Raw genomic sequence first — 21,457 nt, forward strand, 5'->3', positions numbered from 1 at the left:
CAAAGTAGCGTAAGTATTTCCCTCAGTTTTTGAGAACCAAGGTATCAATCCAGTAGGAGGCCACGCACGAGTCCCTCGCACCTACACAAACAAATAAAATCCTCGCAACCAACGCAATAAATGGGTTGTCAATCCCTTCACGGTCACTTACGAAAGTGAGATCTGATAGATATGATAGGATAATATTTTTGGTATTTTTATGATAAAGATGCAAAGTAAAGAAAGCAAAATAAATGGAAAAGGAAATAGCTTGTTGATGGAAGATTAATATGATGGAAAATAGACCCGGTGGCCATAGGTTTCACTAGTGGCTTCTCTCGAGAGCATAAGTATTATGGTGGGTAAACAAATTACTGTTGAGCAATTGACAGAATTGAGCATAGTTATGAGAATATCTAGGTATGATCATGTATATAGGCATCACGTCCGAGACAAGTAGACCAACTCCTGCCTGCATCTACTACTATTACTCCACACATCGACCGCTATCTAGCATGCATCTAGAGTATTAAGTTCAGAAGAACAGAGTAACACTTTAAGCAAGATGCCATGATGTAGAGGGATAAACTCATGCAATATGATATAAACCCTATCTTGTTATCCTCGATGGCAACAATACAATACGTGCCTTGCTGCCCCTACTCTCACCGGGAAAGGACACCGCAAGATTGAACCCAAAGCTAAGCACTTCTCCCATTGCAAGAAAGATCAATCTAGTAGGCCAAACCAAACTGATAATTCGAAGAGACTTGCAAAGATAACCAATCATACATAAAAGAATTCAGAGAAGATGCAAATATTGTTCATAGATAAACTTGATCATAAACCCACAATTCAGCGGTCTCAACAAACACACTGCAAAAGAAGATAACATCGAATAGATCTCCACAAGAGAGGGGGAGAACTTTGTATTGAGATCCAAAAAGAGAGAAGAAGCCATCTAGCTAATAACTATGGACCTGAAGGTCTGAGGTAAACTACTCACACTTCATCGAAGAGGCTATGTTGTTGATGTAGAAGCCCTCCGTGATCGATGCCCCCTCCGGCGGAGCTCCAGAAAAGGCCCCAAGATGGGATCTCACGGATACAGAAAGTTACGGTGGTGGAATTAGGGTTTTGGTTATGTATCTGGTAGTTTGGGGGTACGTAGGTATAATAGGAGGAAGAAGTACGTCGGTGGAGCAACGTGGGCCCCACGGGGGTGGAGGGCGCGCCTGGGGGGGGGGCGGTAGGCGCGCCCCCTACCTCGTGCTCTCCTGGTTGCTTTCTTGACGTAGGGTCCAAGTCCTCTGGATCATGTTCGTTCCGAAAATCACGTTCCCGAAGGTTTCATTCCGTTTGGACTCCGTTTGATATTCTTTTTCTGCGAAGCTCTGAAATAGGCAAAAAACAGCAATTCTGGGCTAGGCCTCCAGTTAATAGGTTAGTCCCAAAAATAATATAAAAGTGTATAATGAAGCCTAATAATGTCCGAAACAGGATATAATATAGCGTGGAACAATCAAAAATTATAGATACGTTGGAGACGTATCAACCAACACCATCTCATCTCAAACCCTACTTCATCTCTTGTATCCAATCTTTGTATCCAAACCTCAGATTGGTACCTGTGGGTTGCTAGTAGTGTTGATTACTCCTTGTAGTCGATGCTAGTTGGTTTACTTGGTGGAAGATCATATGTTCAGATCCATTATGCATATTAATACCCCTCTGATTATGAACATGAATATGCTTTGTGAGTAGTTACGTTTGTTCCTGAGGACATGGGAGAATTCTTGCTATTAGTAGTCATGTGAATTTGGTATTCGTTCGATATTTTGATGAGATGTATGTTGTCATCCCTCTAGTGGTGTCATGTGATCGTCGACTACATGACACTTCACCATTGTTTGGGCCTAGAGGGAGGCATTGGGAAGTAATAATTAGATGATGGGTTGCTAGAGTGACAGAAGCTTAAACCCTAGTTTATGCGTTGCTTCATAAGGGGCTGATTTGGATCCATATGTTTCATGATATGGTTAGGTTTACATTAATACTTCTGTTGTAGTTGCGGATGCTTGCAATGGGGGTTAATCATAAGTGGGATGCTTGTCCAAGTAAGGATAGAACCCAAGCACCGGTCCACCCACATATCAAATTATCAAAGTACCGAACGCGAATCATATGATCGTGATGAAAACTAGCTTGACGATAATTCCCATGTGTCCTTGGGAGCACTTTACTTCATATAAGAGCTTGTCCAGGCTTGTCCTTTGCTACAAAAAGGATTGGGCCATCTTGTTGCACCTTATTTACTTTTATTACTTGCTACTCGTTACAAATTACCATATCACAAAACTATCTGTTACTGATAATTTCAGTGCTTGCAGAGAATACCTTACTGGAAACTGCTTATCATTTCCTTCTGCTCCTCGTTGAGTTCGACACTCTTACTTATCTAAAAGGCTACGATAGATCCCCTATACCTATGGGTCATCAAGACTCTTTTCTGGCGCCGCTGCCGGGGAGTGAAGCGCCTTTGGTAGGTGGAATTTGGTAAGGAAAAAATTATATAGTGTGCTGAAATTTACTGTCACTTGTTACTATGGAAAGCAATCATTTGAGGGGCTTGTTCGGAGTATCTTCACCCCGACTGGTAGAGCAAATAGTTGCTCCTCAACTTACTGGACCTACTGAAAATGAAAATGTTTACTTCGAAATTCCTTCGGGTATGATAGAGAAACTGCTAGCTAATCCTTTTGCAGGAGATGGAACATTGCATCCCGACTTACACTTAATCTATGTGGATGAAGTTTGTGGATTATTTAAGCTTGCAGGTATGCCCGATGATGTTTTCAAGAAGACGGTCTTCCCTTTATCTTTGAAGGGAGATGCATTGACATGGTATAGGCTATGTGATGATATGGTATCATGGGACTATAAGCGATTGAAATTGGAATTTCACCAGAAGTTTTATCCTATGCATCTTGTTCATCGTGATCGTAATTATATATATAATTTTTGGCCTCGCGAAGGAGAAACCATCGCTCAAGATTGGGGGAGGCTTAAGTCAATGTTATATTCATGCCCCAATCATGAGCTCTCAAGAGAAATGATTATTCAAAAAAAATTATGCTCGGCTTTCTAACAACAATCGCTCCATGCTCGATACTTCTTGTACTGGTTCCTTTATGATGAAGACTATTGAAGTCAAATGGAATTTATTGGAGTGAATTAAACGCAACTCTGGAGATTGGGATCTCGACAAAGGTAAGGAGTCAGGTATAACAACTAAGTTTGATTGTGTTAAATCTTTTATGGATACCGATGTTTTCTGTAAATTTAGCACTAAATATGGACTTGACTCTAAGATAGTAGCTTCTTTCTGTGAATCCTTTGCTACTCATGTTGATCTTCCTAAGAAGAAGTGGTTTAAATATAATCCTCCCATAGAAGTAAAAGTAGTTGCACCTATTAAAGTTGAAGAAAAAACTATCACTTATGATGATCCTGTTGTTCCCACTGCTTATGTTGAGAAACCACCTTTCCCTGTTAGAATAAAGGATCATGCAAAAGCTTCAACTGTGGTTCGTAAAAGTAATATTAGAACTTATACACCTCCTGATCAAGCTAAAGTCGAACATAATATTGCTATTGTTAAAGATCTCTTGGCTGATAATATCGATGGGCATGTTATTTATTTCTATGAGGAGACTGCTAGAATTGCTAAACCTGGTGCTAAAGATAAACATAGACCTATGGTAGGCATGCCTGTTATTTCTGTTAAAATAGGAGATCATTGTTATCATGGCTTGTGTGATATGGGTGTTAGTGCTAGTGCAATACCTATTTCCTTATACAAAGAAATTATGCATGATATTGCACCAGCTGAGATAGAAGATATCGATGTTACCATTAAGCTTGCTAATAGAGATACTATTTCACCAATTGGGATTGTTAGAGACGTTGAAGTCTTGTGTGGGAAGGCTAAATATCCTGCTGATTTCCTTGTTCTTGGTTCCCCTCAAGATAGCTTTTGTCCCATTATATTTGGTAGAACCTTCTTGAATACTATTAATGCTAAGATAGATTGCAAGAAGGATGTTGTTACTATTGGTTTGGATGATATGTCTCATGAGTTTAATTTTTCTAAATTTTGTAGACAACCCCGTGATGAAGAATTGCCTAGCAAAGATGAAATTATTGGTCTTGCTTCTATTGTTGTGCCTCCTAATGATCCTTTAGAACAATATTTGCTAGACCATGAGAATGATATGTTTATGAATGAAAGAAGGGAAATAGATGAAGTATTTTTTAAACAAGGACCCATTCTGAAACACAACTTGCATGTTGAAATCCTAGGAGATCCTCCCCCACCCAAGGGTGATCCCGTGTTTGTGCTTAAACCATTACCTGATACTCTTAAATATGCTTATCTTGATGAAAATAATATATATCCTGTTATTATTAGTGCTAACCTTTCAGAGCATGAAGAAGAAAAAATATTGAAAACTCTGAAGAAGCACCGTGCTGCTATTGGATATACTCTTGATGATCTTAAGGGCATTAGTCCCACTCTATGTCAACACAAAATAAATTTGGATAAAGACGCCAAACCAGTTATTGATCACCAACGACGGCTGAATCTTAAGATGAAAGAGGTGGAAAGAAAGGAAATATTAAAGCTCCTTGAGGCAGGTATAATTTATCCCGTCGCTGATAGTTAGTGGGTAAGTCCTGTCCATTGTGTCCCTAAGAAGGGAGGTATTAATGTTGTTCCTAATGATAAAGATGAATTGATTCCGCAAAGAATTATTACAGGTTATTGGATGGTAATTGATTCCCACAAATTAAATAAGGCTACTAAGAAAGATCATTACCCCTTACCTTTTATTGATCAAATGCTGGAAAGATTATCCAAACATACACATTTTTGCTTTCTAGATGGTTACTCCGGTTTTTCTCAAATAAATGTGTCAGTTGATGATCAAGCAAAGACCACTTTTACTTGCCCTTTCGGTACTTTTGCTTATAGACGTATGCCTTTTGGTTTATGTAATGCACCTGCTACCTTTCAAAGATGCATGATGGCTATATTTTCTGACTTCTGTGAAAAGATATGTGAGGTTTTCATGGCCGATTTCTCCGTTGATGGATCCTCCTTTGATGATTGCTTGAGCAACCTTGATCGAGTTTTGCAGAGATGTGAAGAAACTAATCTTGTTCTGAATTGGGAGAAATGCCACTTTATGGTTAATGAAGGTATTGTCCTGGGGCATAAATTTTTTGAAAGAGGCATTGAAGTTGATAAAGCTAAAGTTGATGCTATTGAAAAAGATGCCATGTCCCAAGGACATTAAAGGTATAAGAAGCATCCTCGGTCACGCCGGTTTTTATAGGAGGTTCATTAAGGACTTCTCAAAAATTTCTCGGCCTCTAACTAATCTATTACAAAAAGATATTACTTTTGTCTTTGAGGATGATTGCGTAGAAGCATTTGAAATACTTAAGAAAGCATTGATTTCTGCACCTATTGTTCAGCCACCTGATTGGAATTTACCCTTTGAAATTATGTGTGATGCTAGTGATTATGATGTAGGTGCTGTTCTGGGGCAAAGAGTTGATAAGAAATTAAATGTTATTCAATATGCTAGTAAAACTCTAGACAATGCCCAGAGAAATTATGCTACTACTGAAAAAGAATTTTTAGCAGTTGTTTTTGCTTGTGATAAGTTCAGACCTTATATTGTTGATTCTAAAGTAACTATTCACACTGATCATGCTGCTATTAAATACCTTATGGAAAAGAAAGATGCTAAACCTAGACTTATTAGATGGGTTCTCCTGCTACAAGAATTTGATTTGCATATTATTGATAGAAAGGGAGCTGAGAACCCCGTTGCAGACAACTTGTCTAGGTTAGAGAATGTTCTTGATGATCCACTACCTATTGATGATAGCTTTCCTGATGAACAATTAAATGTCATAAATGCTTCTCATACTGCTCCATGGTATGCTGATTATGCTAATTATATTGTTGCTAAATTTATACCATCTAGTTTCACATACCAGCAAAAGAAAAAGTTCTTCTATGATTTGAGACATTACTTTTGGGATGACCCACATCTTTATAAAGAAGGAGTAGATGGTATTATTAGATGGTGTGTACCTGAGCATGAACAAGAACAGATCCTACGCAAGTGTCACCCTGAGGCTTATGGAGGACACCATGCTGAAGATAGAACTACACATAAGGTATTGCAATCCGGTTTTATTGGCCTACTCTCTTTAAGGATGCCCGTAAGTTTGTCTTGTCTTGTGATGAATGTCAAAGAATTGGTAATATTAGTAGACGTCAAGAAATGCCTATGAATTATTCACTTGTTGTTGAACCATTTGATGTTTGGGGCTTTGATTATATGGGACCTTTTCCTTCCTCTAACGGGTATACACATATTTTAGTCGTTGTTGATTACGTTACTAAGTGGGTAGAAGCTATTCCAACTAGTAGTGATGATCATAACACCTCAATTAAGATGCTTAGAGAAGTTATTTTCCGAGGTTTGGAGTCCCTAGATATTTAATGACTGATGGTGGTTCACATTTTATTCATGGTGCTTTTCATAAAATGCTTGCTAAGTATGACATTAATCATATGTTTGCATCTCCTTATCACCCACAGTCTAGTGGTCAAGTAGAATTGAGTAACAGAGAGCTCAAATTAATTATGCGAAAGACTGTTAATAGATCTAGAAAGAATTGGTCCAAGAAACTTGTTGATGCATTATGGGCCTATAGAACTACATATAAAAATCCTATGGGTATGTCTCCGTATAAAATGGTCTATGGTAAAGCATGTCACTTACCTCTTGAGCTAGAACATAAGGCATATTGGGCCATTAAAGAGCTCAATTATGATTTCAAACTTGCCGGTGAGAAGAGGTTATTTGACATTATCTCACTTGATGAGTGGACAACCCAAGCCTATGAGAATGCCAAACTATTTAAAGAAAATGTTAAAAGATGGCATGACAAATGGACACAAAAGTGTGAGTTTAATGTAGGTGATTATGTATTGTTATACAACTCTCGTTTAAGATTTTTTGCAGGAAAACTTCTCTCTAAATGGGAAGGTCCTTACGTTATCGAGGAGGTCTATCGTTCCGGTGCCACAAAAATCAACAACTTCGAAGGCACAAATCAAAAGGTGGTGAACGGTCAAAGAATCAAACATTATATCTCAGGTAATCCCATAAATGTTGAAACCAATATTATTGAAACCGTAACCCCGGAGGAATACATAAGAGACACTTTCCAGAATGTTTTAGACTCTGAAAAGGAATAGGTACGTGGTACGGTAAGTAAACCGACTCCAAAACAGTTCTAATGGCAATATTTCTCTGTTTTGGAATATTTAAGAAAATAGGAAAATAAGAAGCAGTTCGGGAAGGGCACGAGGGTGGTAGGCGTGCCCTACCCCCCTGGGCGCGCCCCCTGCCTCGTGGGCACCTCATGTGCTCTCCGGACTCCGTTTTCTTGCACGATACTTCTTTTGGTCGGTAAAAAATCATTATATAATCTCCCGAAGGTTTTGATCACCGTATCACGCAAATATCTCTTGTCTTTGTTTCGAGCTGTTTTTCTGACAGATCTAGGTCGTCATGTCGTATTTAAGTGCCCCCAAGGACAAGTTCTCCGAGAAGGTCATCAACCCCTACCTCGCGGAGGTGCTGCAACACCCTCAAACCATTGAGATGCGCGAGGGGTTGTTGCACATCCGCGATGTTGAGGGACCAAGGAGGATCGGAAGCATGGAGGCAAGGCTCGAGGCATTGGAGCAACAAGTTTTCAAGTGTCAGGAGATGGTGGAGCGTGGAATCGACTCCAATCACATTATGATCACGGAGTTCACCAGCAACCACAAGCTGGACGTCAAGGACATTGGGGGGGCCATCTTCAAGCTTCATGAGAAAATCGAGTACCTCCAAGCCTAGATCTATGACCTGCAAAATCAAAACTGTGAGTATGAATATAGATTCAAGAGGATGAGTTTGGCTGCATATTTGAGGATTCAGGAGACTCGATCATCCTTCTATGATGGTGAGCCTATGCCTTGGAAGAGGGACGACAAGCTATCATCAACAACTCCACCTTCTTCACCAACAAAGAAGAACTAAGTATCTGGTATGGGCACTCCCCTTGGCAACTGCCAAGCTTGGGGGAGTGCCCCGGTATCGTATCACCATCACAACTTTTATCTTTACCATTTTTCTTAGTTCGATCCTTTTGATAATCTCTTGATCTAGTAGAATAAAGTTTTAGTATGATCTAGTTGTGAGTTTTGCTTTATGATCCCTCTATGTAATCGAGTCCGTGAGCTATATAATAAAGATTAGTGTTGAGTCAAGGGCTTGATTATTTTGCTATGATCTTGAGGGAATTGAATAAAAAAAGAGAAGAAATAAAAATAAACAAAGAGAACATATGGAGAAAGTAATGAGCTCACATATAAAGAGTATGATGAATAAAAGTTGTTGAGAGTTGACAAACATAGTTTTGGTCATCGTTGCAATGAATAGGAAGTAATAAAGAAAGAGAGGTTCACATATAAATATACTATCTTGGACATCTTTTATGATTGTGAGCACTCATTAAAGTATGACATGCTAAGAGTTGACGTTGGACAAGGAAGACAACGTGATGGGTTATGTTTTCTTACATCTGAGATAAATTATATTGTCATGGATCATCCAACATGTTGAGCTTGCCTTTCCCTCTCATGCTAGCCAATTTCTTTGCATCAAGTAGAGATACTACTTGTGCTTCCAAATATCCCTAAACCCGTTTTTGCCTTGAGAGTCCACCATACCTACCTATGGATTGAGTAAGATCCTTCAAGTAAGTTATCATCGGTGCAAGCAATAAAAAATTGCTCTCTAAATATGTATGACTTATTAGTGCGGAGAAAAAAAGCTTTATACGAGCTTGTGATATGGAAGAAATAAAAGCGACGGACTGCATAATAAAGGTCCATGTCACAAGTGGCAATATAAAGTGACATTCTTTTGCATTAAGATTTTGTGCATCCAACCATAAAAGCGCATGACAACCTCTGCTTCCCTCTGCGAAGGGCCTATCTTCTACTTTTATCTCCTACCTTACATAAGAGTCATGGTGATCTTCACCTTTCCTTTTTACATTTTATCATTTTGCAAGAACAATGTGTTGGAAAGATCCAGATACATATAGCTAATTGGATGTGAGTCTTCATGAACTATTATTGATGACATTACCCTTGAGGTAAAACGTTGGGAGGCAAAACTATAAGCCCCTATCTTTCTCTGTGTCCGATTAAAACTTCATACCCATAAATGTTGCGTGAGTGTTAGCAATTGTGAAAGACTAAAAGATGGTTGAGTATGTGGACTTGCTGAAAAGCTCTTATATTGACTCTTTCCTATGTTATGATAAATTGCAATTGCCTCAATGACTGAGATTAGAGTTTGTTGGTTCTCAATGAAGTTTATGATTCATACTTGAAATTGTGATTGAATTGTTACTTTAGCATAAGAGATCATATGACAATATATATACATATACATACATATATATATATGTTTCTGTTCTAAGAATGATCATGCTGCCCTCATTTACGTATTTTATTTTTATCGACACCTCTATCTCTAAACATGTGGACAAATTTTTCGATTTCGGCTTTCACTTGAGGACAAGCGAGGTCTAAGCTTGGGGGAGTTGATACGTCCATTTTGCATCATGCTTTTATATCGATATTTATTGCATTATGGGCTGTTATTACACATTATGTCACAATACTTATGCCTATTCTCTCCTATTTTACAAGGTTTACATAAAGAGGGAGAATGCCGGTAGCTGGAATTCTGGGCTGGAAAAGGAGCAAATATTAGAGACCTATTCTGCACAGCTCCAAAAGTCGTGAAACTTCACAGAAGTTATTTCCAGAATATATAAAAAATACTGAGCACAAGAAGTACCAGAGGGGGGGGGCAAACACCAGCCACGAGGGTGGGGGGCGCGCCCCCTGCCTCGTGGGCCCCCTGGTGGCCCTCCGATGCCCATCTTCTGCTGTATGGAGTCTTTCGCCGAGGAAAAAAATCATGAGCAAGCTTTCGGGACGAGACTCCGCCGCCACGGGGCGGAACCTTGGCGGAACCAATCTAGGGCTCCGGCGGAGCTGTTTTGCTGGGGAAACTTCCCTCTGGGAGGGGGAAATCATCACCATCGTCATCACCAACGATCCTCTCATCGGGAGGGGGTCAATCTCCATCAACATCTTCACCAGCACCATCTCATCTCAAACCCTAGTTCATCTCTTGTATCCAAACCTCAGATTGGTACCTGTGGGTTGCTAGTAGTGTTGATTACTCCTTGCAGTTGATGCTAGTTGGTTTACTTGGTGGAAGATCATATGTTCAGATCCATTATGCATATTAATACCCCTATGATTATGAACATGAATATGCTTTGTGAGTAGTTACGTTTGTTCCTGAGGACATGGGAGAAGTCTTGCTATTAGTAGTCATGTGAATTTGGTATTCGTTCGATATTTTGATGAGATGTATGTTGTCATCCCTCTAGTGGTTTCATGTGAACGTCGACTACATGACACTTCACCATTGTTTGGGCCTAGAGGGAGGCATTGGTAAGTAATGAGTATATGGTGGGTTGCTAGAGTGATATAAGCTCAAACCCTAGTTTATGCGTTGCTTCGTAAGGGGCTGATTTGGATCCATATGCTTCATGCTATGGTTAGGTTTACCTTAATACTTCTGTTGTAGTTGCGGATGCTTGCAATGGGGGTTAATCATAAGTGGGATGCTTGTCCAAGTAAGGACATAACCCAAGCACCGGTCCACCCACATATCAAATTATCAAAGTACCGAACGCGAATCATATGATCGTGATGAAAACTAGCTTGATGATAATTCCCATGTGTCCTCAGGAGCGTTTTACTTCATATAAGAGTTTGTCCAGGCTTGTCCTTTGCTACAAAAATGATTGGGCCATCTTGCTGCACCTTATTTACTTTTATTACTCGCTACTCGTTACAAATTACCTTATCACAAAACTATCTGTTACCGATAATTTCAGTGCTTGCAGATAATACCTTACTGAAAACTGCTTATCATTTTGTTCTGCTCCTTGTTGGGTTCGACACTCTTACTTATCGAAAAGGCTACGATAGATCCCCTATACTTGTGGTTCATCATCTACATTCATGATCATTGCCTTAGATATTGTCATAACTCTGCGCTTTTCTATCAATTGCTCGGTAGTAATTTGTTCACCCACCGTAATAATTTCTATCTTGAGAGAAGCCACTAGTGAAACCTATGCCCCCCGGGTCTATTTTCCATCATATAAGTTTCCGATCTACAATTCTAATTTACTATTTACTTTCCGTTCCATAAACCAAAAATACCAAAAATATTACTTTACCGTTTATCCATCTCTATCAGATCTCACTTTGCGAATGACCGTGAAGGGATTGACAACCCCTTTATCGCGTTGGTTGCAAGTTGGTGTTTGTTTGTGTAGGTATTTGGTGGCTTGTTGCGTAGTCTCCTACTGGATTGATACCTTGGTTCTCAAAACTAAGGGAAATACTTACGCTCCTTTCCTGCATCACCCTTTCCTCTTCAAGGGAAAAACCAACGCAAGCTCAAGAGGTAGCAATATGCTTGAGTATTTAAGTCTCATATCAAAACTAGAGTATTGCTTTGAATCATATAAAAGTCCAAATGCCCATGCAATAAAGAAAATAATATGAGATGACATGTTAAGCATCATTCCACATCAAAAATTCTGTTTTTATCATTTACCTACTCGAGGATGAGCAGGAATTAAGCTTGGGGATGCTGATGCGTCTCCAACGTATCTATAATTTTTGATTGTTCCATGCTGTTATATTATCATTCTTGGATGTTTTATAATCATTTTATAGTCATTTTATATTATTTTTGGTACTAACTTTAAGTGCATCTAGTGCCACCCCTAGTTGGTTTTGGAGTATTGACGACAAACCTAGTTGAGGGACTAATGTGTTTGTGAGAATTGCAGGATAACACAGGTAGAAGTCCCTCATTGATTCGGTTTTACTACCAGAGATGACCCCTAAAAATGTATGAAGACATTGAAGCCAAAGGTGGTATATGAAGATATTCACATTGAAGACTATGACAAAAGAAGACACGTTATGAAGCCTATGGAGCTCGAAGACTTAGATCTTTCGTAGTTCTTTTTCTTTTGTGTTGAGTCATAGGAACCACCGTACTGTTAAGTGGGGTCCAGGAGAACCAGTCAGAATGACTGAAGTGATGCCTAAACCAAAAACCTATGTCTTCGAGTGAAGACAATGAGAGCGAATCTTGTCCAGAGCCGGACAGTCAGCTTTGCTTGTAGCCCAAGTAAAGTTGTCATGAGAGTTTGAAATCTGACCGTTGAGACACGTGTCAGTTCCTTAGTGACCCAGGGTCATTTCGGACAAATCAGGTCGGGTTGCCAAGTGGCTATAAATAGCCCACCCCCTACAACCATAAACGGTTGGCTGCTCAGATTTCAGTGCACGGGTTTTGTCGTTTGAGAGCAACCCACCTCGAAGCCTTTGAGAGAAAATTCCTAGCAAGGAGAAAAGCCCTAACCACCCAGAGCCAGAGAACATTGGGCATCACTTAAGTCTTCTTGTCTATGTGATCTGAAGACTTATTATACTTGAGGACTGTGAATCCTCCAGACGGTTAGGCGTCGCGTTCAGAGCATCCAAGAGACATTGTGGATTGCCAGTGAGCGAAGTCTGTGAAGGTTTGGGAGACTACCTTGAAGACTTACCAGAGTGATTGGGCGAGGACTATGTGACCTTAGCTCAAGGAGAATACGGTGAGGACTTGGTGTCCTGAGCTGTGTGTTCAGGACTGGGTGTCCGGGACTGTGTGTCCTAAGGTTTAAATACCTAGCCGCTCCAACCAGACATACAGTTGTCACAGCAACTGGAACTGGTCCAACACATCATTGTCTTCAACGAGTTATCGGTTTCATCTTCACTTCCTTTTTCTTACTGTTACTCATTGTGAAGCCATTGCATGCTTGCTCTATCTTTTGTCTTCACAACGTGAATGTATGATCTGTTTGGTTTCGTAACTTCTTCCTACCTGATCCTTATTACACTGCAGTTGTTTGTCTTTGTGCTTTCACTCTATTGAATACTTGACCATGGCTTGCCTAGTGTAATCTAACTTCCGCTGCATAGTATTAGGCAAAATCTTCGCTGTTTGTCTTCATAACTCCCACGTTTTGAAGACTTTCATAAAAATCGCCTATTCACCCCCCTCTAGTCGATATAACGCACTTTCAATTGGTATCAGAGCAAGGTGCTCCCTTGTTCTGTGTGATTCGGTTTAACCACCTGGAGTTTTAGCTATGTCGACTGCAGGGATAATCAAAGTCTCCGCTGCGTGCCCCGTCTTCGATGGAACTGAATATCCCTACTGGAAGAATAAGATGCGCATGCATCTTGAAGCCATTGACGTCGACCTATGGTATGTCGTCGAGAACGGCGTTCCCAAGGCTGGAGAAGGTGTCACTGCTGCTGATGTCAAGAAGTTCACTCAACTGGACTCTACTGCCAAAAATATCATCTGTGGTCATCTGACAAAAGGACAGTATGGCCATGTGAGTGCCTTGAAGACATCCAAGCTAGTCTGGGACTGGCTCTCCAAGGTCAATGAAGGCATCTCAACCCAGAGAGATCAGAGAATCAGTGTTCTTCGCAACCTCTTCAACCGCTTCAAGCGAAATGACAATCAGAATGTCCAGCACACATTTGACCGGCTCACTGACATCACAAATGAGCTCCAAGCCCTCAGCGCCACTGAGATCACCAAACATGAAATCGTCAAGACGCTGCTGAGATCACTTGATAGTTCGTTTGACATTCTAGCCCTGATGATTCAAGAATGTCCTGATTTCAAGACACTCGATCCGTCTGACATACTTGAGAGGCTCAACACACATGAGTTTCAGCTTTCTGAGAAAAGAGATATCTACGGTCCAAACTATGGGAGAACTCGTGCCTTGAAGGCAAAAGCTGTTTCCTCATCTGAAGAAGAATCTGACAGCAGTTCTGATGATCCTAAAGACATTGGAAGGGAACTTGCAATGCTAGTAAAGAAGTTCCAAAAATTCACCAAGAAGAATGGCTTCAGAAAATCTTCACGATCAAGCTCAAGGAATGATGAAGCTTCTACTCATGACTACAAGAAGAAAACATGTCACAAGTGCAAGAAAACTGGACACTTCATCTCTGAGTGTACACAGTGGGACAATGGGAACAGAAGGAAGAAGAAGAGCAAGGAATATGATTCTGACGACAAGAAGAAGAAGAAATACTCAAAGTCTTCTTCCAAGTCTTCCTCAAAGTCTTCATCACACAAGAAGAGCTCATCTGGCAAGGCACGTGCATTTGTTGGCAAAGAAATGGATTCAGAGGAGGAGTCCGCTTCTGAGGAGGCAGAGGTGGAATCTGAGGAGGAGTCTGATTCTGGCATTGCAAGTCTGGCTATAGCATATGTCGCCAAGTCTATCTTCAACACTGAAGACAATAACTTCATCACCGACACTGATGCAAATGACAAGAACGACTCCACTCCTACCTACTGCTTCATGGCACGTGGTGCCAAGGTAAACACACGTACTACTCGCTATCAAACATCTAGTGACGATGACTCTGACTGTGATTCAAAACCCAGCTATAAAACACTTGCTAAAATTGCAACTGAACAACAGAAAGCTATGGAACATATTCAAAAACTGTTAGACAGAAGCGATGATCTGTTGGGTGCTGAAATGACTCGATCTGAATCCTTAATTGAAGACATAAAAAATCTTCACATTAAGTATCAGGAACTTGAAGATCATCTTGATACTCTCTCAACAACTCATGAAAAGATTTCCTATGATTATCTTCAAAGGAAGCAAGAACTTGAGAAATTGAGAGCGGCTCATGAAGATCTTCAAAAGGAAAACGAATCACTTTGCGCCGAACAGATCAGTTCCGCTCAGGAAGGATTTGAACCACCATGTCTTAAATGCATTGAGCATGATAATGCTACTTCTGTTGCTGAATGTTCCACTGCTACTGCTGTTGCAATATCTTCAACTGTTGATGTGGTAACTAACACCTCTGCTGAGGATACCACTGCTATTGCTGATGAGAATGCTAGGTTGAAGACATTGCTTGAAACAGGGATGTACAAAAGTCTTAAAGGACATCAGACATTATGTGATGTCCTCAAGAAGCAGATTCTGAACCAAAACCCTAGAAAAGAGGGTGTTGGGTTCGTAAGGAAAATAAATGCAGATGGCTCTTACTGGAAACCTGAGCAGTACCCCAAAACCACATGGGTTGCTGCAAAGGAACCTTCAGCAGATCCATCCAATTTATCTAGCTTCACATGTGCTAACCCCATTATTATTGATGAATCCTTTGATGCAAACTATAAACTGTTTAAGAATCAGAATGGTGAAGTGTTTGCCAGGTACATTGGTACTAACTGCAGGAATGGACCGCCTATGAAGAAAATCTGGGTTCCGAAAAAGTGTCTGGAAAATCTTCCTGTGAATGTCTTCATGACACCTCACTTGAAGAAGACAAACCTCAGACCAAAGGCTTCATACGGTTCAAAGGCTTCATACAAACAGAGGACTCACCTGAGTCACACTAACGCAAATGTTTTGCAGGGAAACCATACTCAGGCATATGAATATGAGAGCGGTTCATCGAACCATCATGTTCATATGGCCAAAAGTTATTTTGCTTATTCCTATGAGTATTATTGTCCACCTGCAAGACTGTTTGCTAAGGCTTCAAAGCCAAAATTCTCAGATGCTGCACTTAGACTTATTGCTTCTAAACCACCCTTGAAGATGTGGGTGGTTAAGAAAGCTTAACTCTCTTTTGCAGGGAAAGGTCTCTAGCAGAAAAACAAAATCTTCTGACGCTATTGCTGGGGACCTTAAAAATCTTGTAGGGCACAAGATAAAATGCCCGAATGGCATCATTATGTACTTCGTTCCTGAATCGCATGCTACTCTCCCTATTAGTCCTAATCTGGATCTAAGTTTTCATAACCCACTGGTTCGTCAAATGTTTTTGCTTCACAATTCTCTTCGTGAAGCCTATCCCCCTAACTGCACTGTAGGGTACGACACCAGCGTCTTCAAAGTCTTCAGAATGGATTATTGACAGTGGGTGTACAAATCACATGACTGGCAAAAGAAGCCTTCTTATGGACTCAACCTTACGTCCATCCGACAAGAGCCACATCACATTTGCTGACACTGGTAAAAGTAAGGTATTGGGTCTAGGTAGAGTTGCAATCTCAAAGGATCAACACATGGATAAAGTCATGCTTGTTGAATCCCTTGGCTTCAACTTAATGTCTGTCTCAATGCTTTGCGATTTGAACATGATCGTAATGTTTGGAAAATATCGTTGCCTAGTACTAATGGAATCTGACAAGTCTCTAGTGTTTGAAGGGTATCGAAAAGATGATCTGTACGTGGTAGATTTCTCAGCAGGGCCACAACTTGCAGTATGTCTTCTTGCAAAAGCTTTAGAATGCTGGCTTTGGCATCGGAGGCTTGGGCATGCTGGCATGAGGAACCTCCACACCCTTGCGAAGAAGAAGCATGTCATAGGCATCGAGGGCGTCAAGTTCAAGAAAGATCACTTATGCGGTGCTTGTGAAGCAGGGAAGATGACAAGGGCAAAACATCCTTCGAAGACAATCATGACTACTACTCAACCCTTCGAACTGCTCCACATGGATCTTTTCGGCCCCACTCACTACTCAACTTTTACTACTACTTCTTGCCTCTATGGCTTCGTCATTGTTGATGATTACTCTAGATATACTTGGGTGCACATAATCCTTTACAAGACTGAAGTGCAGGATGTCTTCAGACGCTTCGCCAATCGTGCTATGAACAATTTTGGCGCCAAGATAAAACACATCAGAAGTGACAATGGCACTGAAGTCAAGAACACTGGCCTTGATACATATCTTGATACCTTGGGCATCACACATGAATTCTCAGCTCTGTACATGCCACAGCAGAATGGCGTCGTCGAACGCAAGAACAGAACACTCATTGAGATGGCCAGAACAATGCTAGATGAATACAAGACTCCAAGAAAATTCTGGACTAAAGCCATTGACACTGCATGCCATACAATCAATCGTGTTTATCTTCACAAGCTTCTGAACAAGACATCTTATGAACTCCTAACTGGCAAGAAGCCAAATGTCAGTTACTTCAGAGTATTTGGCGCAAGGTGCTGGATCAAGGACCCACACCACACCTCAAAGTTTGCACCAAAAGCACATGAGGGATTTATGCTTGGATATGGAAAGGATTCGCACTCCTACAGAGTTTTCAATCTCTTTCATTACAAAGTGGTTGAAACAGTGGATGTGCGGTTCGATGAGACAAATGGTTCACAAAGAGAGCAACTGCCAAATGTGCTAGATGAGATTCCAGCTAGTGAATCAATCAAGCTAATGGGAACTGGAGAGATTATACCTTCTGAAGCTCATCCTGAAGAAGAACTTATCATCTCAGCACCTGACCAACATGAAGACAATGCTCAGCCTGAAGACATTCCTCCCAACAACAACACAGATCAGCAAGAGCAAAGTCTTCGCCCTGTACATCCTCGTGTTGCCAATGAAGTGCAGATTGACAGAATAATTGACACCATCAATGCACCTGGTCCACTCACTCGTTCAAGGGCAACTCAGCTAGCAAATTTCTGTGGGCACTTCGCATTCGTCTCAATATCAGAAGCCAAGAAAGTTGAAGAAGCCTTCATGGAACCTGAATGGATTCAAGCTATGCAAGAAGAGCTTCAACAGTTTGAGCTGAATAATGTATGGGAACTGGTTAAGCATCCTGATCCACGGAAGCACAACATAATAGGCACCAAATGGATATAGCGCAACAAACAATATGAGCATGGTCAAGTTGTCAGAAACAAAGCTCGTCTCGTTGCTCAAGGATATACTCAAGTGGAAGGCATTGACTTCGATGAAACATTTGCTCCCGTGGCTAGGCTTGAAGCCATACGCATTCTGCTGCCTATGCAAATCATCATAACATACTTCTATATCAAATGGATGTGAAAAGTGCCTTTCTTAATGGCAAGATTGAAGAAGAAGTGTATGTTGCACAACCGCTTGGCTTTGAAAATCAAAAACATCCTGACATGGTATACAAGCTCAACAAGGCATTGTATGGCCTCAAACAAGCCCCTAGGGCCTGGTATGACACACTCAAATATTTCCTGAAGAGCAAAGGCTTCATACCTGGTTCCCTGGATCCCACTCTTTTCACGAAGACATATGATGGTGAACTGTTTGTGTGCCAAATATATGTGGATGACATTATCTCCGGCTGCACCAATCAGAAGTACAGTGAAGAGTTTGGATATATGATGCAAGAGCAATATCAGATGTCCATGATGGGGGAGCTGAAGTTCTTCCTTGGTCTTCAAATACGACAACAACGCAATGGCATCTTCATATCTCAAGAGAAGTATCTCAAAGATTGCCTGAAGAAGTTCGGTATGCAAGACTGCAAAGGCTTCACAACACCAATGCCAGCCAAACATCATCTAGGTCCTGACGACAATGGTAAAGAGTTCGATCAAAAGGTATACCGCTCCATGATTGGTTCTTTGCTTTATTTATGTGCATCTAGGCCAGATATTATGCTTAGTGTTTGCATGTGTGCTCGATTTCAAGCGGCACCAAAGGAGTCGCATCACTTAGCTGTGAAGCGAATTCTTCGATATTTGGCTCACACCCCAACTCTAGGATTATGGTATCCAAAGGGCTCAGAGTTTGATTTGGTTGGATTTTCGGATGCTGATTATGCTGGTGACAAAGTTGATCGCAAGTCTACATCAGGCACATGTCACTTTCTGGTACGATCACTTGTATGTTGGTCTTCAAAGAAGCAGAACTGTGTATCTCTCTCCACTGTTGAATCTGAATACATTGCTGCTGGATCTTGCTACGCTCAGCTTCTGTGGATGAAGCAAACACTCAAGGACTATGGCATTCATCTGAAGCAAGTGCCACTTTACTGCGACAACGAAAGCGCCATCAAGATTGCCAACAACCCAGTTCAGCACTCGAAGACAAAGCACATTGAAATTCGTCATCACTTTCTCAGAGATCATGTTGTGAAGGAAGACATTGATATCATACACGTCAACACTGAAGAACAATTGGCAGATATCTTCACCAAGCCCTTGGATGAGAAGAGATTTTGCAAGTTACGGTGTGAGCTAAATATCCTGGAATCCTCAAATGTCCTGTGATCAGGCACACATCCTAACACTTATGCATATGATGACTTAGATGTGCAACACACAAAGTAAAGTATATCTTCAATCAATGAAGACATACATTCTAAGTGTGAATACATTAATGTGGAATTTGACTTCGGAGCGCCACGATAATTATGCGCCGTGTCTGGGTCTAATACTTCCTATACGGTGGGTAACGCCACCACCAAACGTTCTATTTTGAAGTGTTTCACTCATGACGTTACCTTGCAATATCTTCACATTTGGTTTGGCTTTTAACTTAACATGTCTTCATGATTATCTTCACTACGTTGATTATATAGATATATACATACTAGTGTTCTGTCCTCTACAGCATTCACTTATAGCTATGTCTTCTTGGTTGAATCTTTTGAACTAAGTGAATGTGATCGGACCCTAATCTCTCTATGCTTTCTATCTCAAATTCTATCTCTCCAAGTCATATGCATTCTATTGAAACTGTCGAATGTCTTCACTGCGTCCTTGTCAGCAGAAGATATAGAGACAACCATAAAGTCCGTTTTCAATGCTCATTCCTCCACATAAAATCCGGAGAAGCAGGAACGACCGCCCGGCAATCCAGGCGTGCGTGGGATGTGGAACAAATCCCAAACTTCCACAAACTGGCCACGCGTTTCTCAGATGCGAATCGCCAGGGGCACCTGTGTAATAGCACAGTGCCGCCCCTGTGCCTATAAATTCACACTTATCGCGGTCATTATCTCCTTCTTCCACCCTCGCACGAACCCTAGCGCCACCGCTAACTCTCGACGACGCTGGTGACGAAGCGCTTCGCTGCCGCAACCTCTCCGACGCTGTCCTCACGCCGACCGCGGACATCGTTCTCTCCGCCGTCGCCGTAGGTGTCTTCCGTCGCCAAGTTAGGGCACGGAGGACTGAACTGCTCAGCATCATCTCCCACTTCCGTCTAGCAGTTCCAAGTGTGGTAAATAAAACTTCTTTTTACAGCCCCTTTTGATCTCATGGTTCTGTCACTTTCTACCATAAGAAGTTTATCTTCACACAAGTTAGATCTCTCAATCTGCATCTCATAACATGCCTAGTATATTCACTTGTGCTTCATGAAGTAGTTAGATTCCTCACTTGTACTGATCTGTGGGTTCGTACAAATCTGGAACCAACTTCTTATCTATGAGTGAATGTCTTCGCACGATGAGGTCAATGTCTTCTAAACTGATTAATCTTCAAAACCTTCTGAGAATGCATATGACCTCTTCCCCTTCCCTCGCACCTTAATGCTGTCATAGGTACATGTCCTTGGGAGAATCCTTCGGTTCTCATAGTCTGCATTCATTTGCAGAATTCCTACAGCATCACATAAATTCTCCTGAAGCCAGTTCCTGTTGGTCCAGCAAAAGAAAGCCTTTGAAGCCTTTGAAAGTTTTGAAGCCTTTCAAGTTAAAGTATATGGCTTCAGAAGCAGCAGAAAGGAAGGGGGCAGACAGAGTCATGAAGGAACTTCCAAAGATCTGCCTGAAGACCTGGCAGAAATGTATAAAACAGATCCTGAAGAGAATTATGGGCAGCGCAAGACTCGAATCCAATGGATTCGACGCTATTGGGCTGAACAATGGTTCAAATACCGCTTTGTCACCCAGGAGTATGCTGAGAAAAGCGCCATCAAAAGACCATGGGGAGACATCTTATACAAGAACCTTGTTCCCAGGACCAGAGATGAAGCCATTGCTCAAGGCTTCTACCCATTCATGGTCCGAGGACCACAGCCTGATGATGCACATCCGTCGTCACTACTCTGGTGTCGTGACGACAATCTGTTCAAGCGCAACTTCCAGTTTGCCTAACAATCAGCAAAGCAGAACAAGAAGAAATTTGGGTTAGACTTCAACCCTGGTCCCTCCGCACCAAGGGCAGATGGCACACGTGACGCAGAACCCAATATCATCGGTCCGTTTGCCAACCTTGAAGGCCTCATCACCCACATCTTAGTCCAAGGGACTGCCGTGAATGAACCTCCAGCTGACTCTGAGTCTGATGAAGCTCCTGCTATACCGAAGCCAAAGCAATCAA

The sequence above is a fragment of the Triticum urartu genome, chromosome 4 (assembly GCF_003073215.2).
Source record: "Triticum urartu cultivar G1812 chromosome 4, Tu2.1, whole genome shotgun sequence".
NCBI lineage: Eukaryota > Viridiplantae > Streptophyta > Magnoliopsida > Poales > Poaceae > Triticum > Triticum urartu.